We start from the raw sequence: 6167 nt of genomic DNA on the forward strand, positions 1-6167 counted from the left end.
ATTCCACCAATTCCTGGTGCCTTTTGGACTTCTTCCGTCAGTACCATTGGCTCTTGATCATATGCTACCTCTTGAAATGGGTGAACATCAACCATTTCCTTTTGATACAGTGACTCTGTATATTCCTTCCATCTTCTTTTGATGCTTTCTGCATCATTCAATAATTTGCCCAGAGAATCCTTCAGTAACAAAAAGTGAGGCTTGGATATTTTTTTCTTCAGTTTGAAAATTGCTGAGTGTGTTCTTCCTTTTTGGTTTTCTGACTCCAGATCTTTGCACATTTTGTTGTAATATTTGACTTTGTCTTTCGAGCTGACCTTAGAAATTTTCTGTTCAGCTCTTGTACCTCCTCATTTCTTCCATTTGCTTTAGCATCTCTATGCTTGAAAGCAAGTTTCAGAGTCTCTTCTGACATCCATTTTGGCCTTTTCCTTCTTTCTTAATGACTTTTTGCTTTCTTCCTGTATGATGTTCTTGATGTCATCCCACAACTCTCTGGTCTCTGCTCTTTATGATAGGGTCTTATTATAAAGAAGTTTTAAGAAAATTGGAAACTGCATTTGTGAGGAAAAGGCCAAGAAATTTGTATTGAGGGATTTTTTCCCATCACTACAATGCACCTGCTCATCTTCAAGGGTAGGAAGGACTGCCATGCAAAAATGTCATTGGAACTCTTACACCATCTACCCTACATCCCTGACTTTGCCAGATGACTTCTTTTTGTTCTGAGCTCAAACAAACTCATTTAAAAGGAATATATTATTAGTCTTTCAATGATGCCAAAGCTGCCATTTTGATGTGGTGTGAATCACACAGTGCAGAATTTTTCACTGGGGAAGGGTTGGAGGGATGAGAACAATAGATTCATAAGGGTAGGTTGAGAAACAATAGCTTCACATTTTGTTATTTTTATTTAATAAAATGTTCCAGGATTTTATACCAACACCTTGGTATGGTTTACTATGCTGGGAATGACAAATTTACAAGGAATGGAATCACATTCATTATCACAAAGAATATTTCAAGATCTAACTTGAAGCACAATTCTTTCATTGATAGGACAATATCCACACACCTATAAGGAACAACAGTAAATACAACTATTATTCAAATTTATACCTTAGCCACTAACGTTAAAGATGAATTTTACCAATTTCTGCCATCTGAAATGGATCAAACATACAACCAAGATTCTTTGGTAACTACTAGTCATAGAAATGCAAAAATTGGAAACAAAGATCAATAGTGGGAAAATTCCACTTTGGTGACAGACATGATGCCAGAGGTTGCATGACAGAATATTACAAGACCAATGACTTAATAATTGCAAATATCTTTTTCAACATAAACAGTGACTATACATGTGGATGATACCAGATGGAACACAGAACTCAAATTAACTACATCTGTGGAAAGAGATGGTGAAATACCTCAATATTATCAATCAAACAAAGTCAGGGACCAAATATGGAAAAGATAATCAACTGTTCATATGCAAGTTTAAGTTGAAGCTGAAGTAAATTAAAATAATTCTCTGAGAGCCAAAGTACAATCTTGAGGATATCTCACATAAATTTAGAGACTATCTAAAGAAGAGATTTAGTGCACTGAACACTAATGATGGAAGAACCGAAGAGTTGTTAGATGACATTAAGGATATCATACATGAAGAAAGAAAAAGACAATTAAAAAGACAGGAAAGAAAGAAAAGACAAACTAGATGTCAGAAGAGACTCTGAAATTTGTTCTTGAATGTAGAATAGCTAAGGCAAATAGGAGAAATGATGAAATAAAAGCTGAACAAAAGATTTCAAAGAATGCCATGAGAAGAAAAAGTAAAGCATTAAAATTAAATGAGCATAGACTTGGAGTGACACAAAAAACAAGGTTCTAAGAATTGACATAATACCAATAGACATGTTTCAACAAACGGATGCAATAGTGGAAATGCTCACTTGTCTATGCCAAGAAATTTGGAAGGCAACTACTTGTACAACCAACTAGAAGATATCCATATTTGTACCCATTCCAAAGAAAGTGATCCAGCATAATGCAGAAATTATTATATAATATCACTTATATTACATGCAAATACAATATTTGCTGATGATAATTTTAAATGGTTGTAGCAGTACACTGACAGGAAATTGACAGAACTTCAAGCCAGTTTCAGAGGAGGACCAGGAACAAGGGGTATCATTGCTGATGTTAGGTGGATCTTGGCTGAAAGCTAAGAATACCAGGAAGATGTTTACTTGGAGAAGGACATCATGCTTATTAAAGCAGAAGGTATGTGAAAAAAAAAAAAAAGAGGGAGAACTTGGAGGAACTGAATGACAGAGTGGCTGCAGCAATGAGTACAAACATAGCAGCAATTAAGAGGATGGGGTAGAACTTGGCAGGAAGGACCAGGCAGTGTTTCACTTTGCTGTACATAGCATTGCCATGAGTTAGAACTAACTTGTCAGCACCTAACAACAACAACAATGGCTTTTATAATTATACTTTCTTAACAAACTGTATAATTATAGATGCATTAAATCTATATTTGTAATAAAATGCTTATTTTGTGTAATATTGTGGTATTTCTTTAGAACTGGAGTGAATATTCATGTATTAAACATTTTACTGCATTTTCCTTTATGTAATGTTGTATTAGGTATGAAAGTACATTTTGTATTGATAGTTTTAATTTTATATGACCTGCCACTCTGTGGGAGAAAGGTTAAGACTTTCTGCTCCCGTAAAGATTCACAGCCTCAGAAACCCTATTCAAGGACACTATGACTCAGAATTGACTTTAATAGTAATGGGTTTGGTGTTAAGTGTTAGTAGTAAAATGTTGCCTACGTTGAAATTAAGCTTGTTTTCAGTGTATTTTATAAATTTAAGTTGACAGTTCAAATCCACTAACCCCTCCTAGAAAACCCTACACAGGGTCGCTATGAATATATATATAGTTGTGGTTGTTAAGTGCCATCGAGTTGGTTTCAACTCATACTGACCATGTAAAGCATTTACAAGAAGCAGCTGATGGGTTTGAAATGCCAACCTTTTGGTGCACACAGTGAATTAAACATTGGACTGCTAACCTACAGGTCAGTGGTTCAAACCTATGTCAGGTGCTCCATGGGAGAAAGATGAATCAATCTGCTTCTATAAAGATTATCCACTTCACAAGCCCTACTGAGGACATCTGCTCTGTGAGTTGGAATCAAATCAGAAGCAGTAGACTTGTGTTCTGTGTTTGAGTTTATCTTTTGTATCAAAATGTTTCGAGACAGTGATTAAAATTGAACAGCACTGTCTCTTAGATTTAATTACTTATGAATGTGTAGCAAGAAATAGTTAACTGCTTTCAAAACTAATTACAACATGTTGGGATGGACAAAATTTGAGATAACATAAAAATGCAGTACTAGTTGATATATAAGGAACAAATTTGTGTTTTGTTTTTATTTTATTACTTTTACTGTGATTTGAGTGAATGTTTACAGAGCAGATTTGTTTTCCATTCAACAATTTATACACATCTTGTTTTATGCCATTGATTGTAGTTCCCATAACATAAGAGCAGTCTCCCACTTTCTTTCTGTGTAATACCTTTTCATCCTTCTTTCCTATCTCCTCCTGACTTCTGAGATTTATCCCAGGACATATGCTGCCATTTTGATTTTTATGGTTGATTGTTCTAAGGAATTCTTATCTCCTGGTGTTATTACTCACCCTATATGCTTATCTGTTATTGAGCTGAAAATCAAGCCAACCATGAGTTCAGTTCCAGGCCAAATGTTGCCAAAGACCATAACGTCGGGGGTTTCACCAGTCTCTGTCAGACAAGTAAACCATGTCTTTTTTATTATTTTGAATTTTGTGTAAGGAATGAATTTGATAGCCACATTTCTTCAGATGAAACTACTTCAAGTTATCAATTTTCAGAACACAAATTTGAGACAGAGAGTGAAAAACAGGTTCCAATCAGCTCAAACCAGTTCAGCAATGGTTAGTGAAGCAACTCAAATGAAACCAAATACTTAAAATTATGGTAAACTGGAATAATAACTATAATAGAAAAAAATTACTGTTCAAAGTCTAATGCACTGATTTCATTTCATAATTAAGGTTCCTTCAGACTAGTCAGTACAAACTGTTCAAACTGTTACCAGGACAAACTGTACTGCAGACTGAATGTGTACTCATTCTATGTTTTGCCTGTGATTTCTCAACAAGTTGTGTCATTTTGATCACAGTAGATAAATCTTGAAAAAACTGCTAAAGAAAGGTCTGATCTTTTTATTATGATTTATAAAACCTGTATTTTGTACATATATGCACCTACAACTCAGTTGAAACTATGTCACTGAAGTAACCTGAATGAAAAATTCTATTACTGTACTACATGCCTTACTGCACTGATAATTTCCTTTTGATTTTATACTTTATTGGAAAACAAACTGGTCCCATCAGGGATCATTTGCTTTAGCATCTGAAGAAGCATCAATTTTAACAATGGGGCATAAACTCAAGTTTTAGAAATGTTCACATTGAAATAGTCTTTGAAAGGCTATTTGTCTATATTTCATTTGTTCAGCTTCTGAATATTACATTTCTAAAGCCTTTCTTTTTCGTTCTCAATTTCATGTAGAATTTCATTTTGAATGTCACTTTACCAACTCACTGTGATTTCTTACTTCATATTCCACTTTAGGAATTAAAATGCCTATACAATGGTGGTGGTGGTGGCTGTGTGCCACCAAGTCAGTTCTGACTTATAGTGACCCTGTTTAGGGTTTCTAAGGCTACAAATCTTTATGGGAGCAAAAAGCCTCATCTTTCTCCCATGGAACGACTGGTAGATTTGAACTACTGACCTTGCAATTAGCAGCCCAGCTAATAATCCAATATACCACCAAGCCTGTTTGCTATACAATAAAGAAATATAGAGAGTTTTTTCTTTTAATTGCATAATTAAAATAATAATGGTTATGATGTTAGAAAATAATTATGCCATAATTATGAATTTAACTAAATGATACAAAGATTAAGTCTCCTTATAGCTTTTCACATTGCCACCAAAACACATGGAGTTTCCCCATAGGGAAAAGAGTATATGAGATTATACACTGGGTTTTATGAGCAAGCTTACAAGTAGAACACATCACTTCCAATCATATTTCACAAGACAAAACATAGCCCTAGGATTCCCAACCAATGCAAGGAATAATAGGAAATGCAGTCTTCCTGTGTGTCCAGGAAATGGAATTGGTCAATGTCCAGCAAGTCTCTAACACAAAGAAAACAAAACAGACACAAGACTGGAAATGTTCATTCATGTATGCCAAGAAAATTGATAGACAGTTACCTGGCCAACTGTCATTGCAAAGTCAGGTAAACCTACAGAATGCAGAAATTACCAAAAAAGGAATATTAATATCATGTACAAACAAAATTTTGCTGAAGAAAATTTAAAAAACAACTGCAGCTGTAAAAACAACTGCCAGAAATTCATGGTAAATTCAGAAACAGACATAGAAACAGAGATATCATAGCTAATATCAGATGAATCTTGACAGAAAGTAAAGAATACCAGAAAAATGTTTACATGTTTTATTGGCTATACAAAAGCATCTGACTATTGATCATAACAAATTATGGGTAATATTGTAAAGAATGGGAATTCCAGAATACTTAATTGTGTTCAAAAGGAACCTGTTCATAAACCTGTACAAGAGGCAGTCGTTTCAACAAAACAATAGGATACTGTCTAGTTTAAAATGAAAAAAGATGCCCATAAGAGTTGTATCTTCCCATCAAACTTATTCAATCTGTATGCTGAACAATGTTCAGAAAACCTAAACTATATGAGGAAAAACAAAACATCAGGACTGGGTAAAGATTTATTAACAAGTTATGGTATGCAGATGACAAAACTTTTCCTGCTGAAAGTGGACAGGACTTGAAACATTTACTGAAGACCAGATTACAGCCTTTATTATGAATTACATTTAAACATAAGGAAAACAAAAATCCTCACAACTGGACCAATAAGCAACATCATGATAAATAAAGTAATGACTGGTTGTCAAGGATCTCATTTTACTTGGATGTATGATCAACATCCATGGAAGCAGCAATCAAGAAATCAAACAGGAGAAGAAACAAGATGG

Source organism: Chrysochloris asiatica, unplaced genomic scaffold, assembly GCF_000296735.1.
Source record: "Chrysochloris asiatica unplaced genomic scaffold, ChrAsi1.0 scaffold00024, whole genome shotgun sequence".
In the NCBI taxonomy this organism is placed as follows: Eukaryota; Metazoa; Chordata; class Mammalia; order Afrosoricida; family Chrysochloridae; genus Chrysochloris; species Chrysochloris asiatica.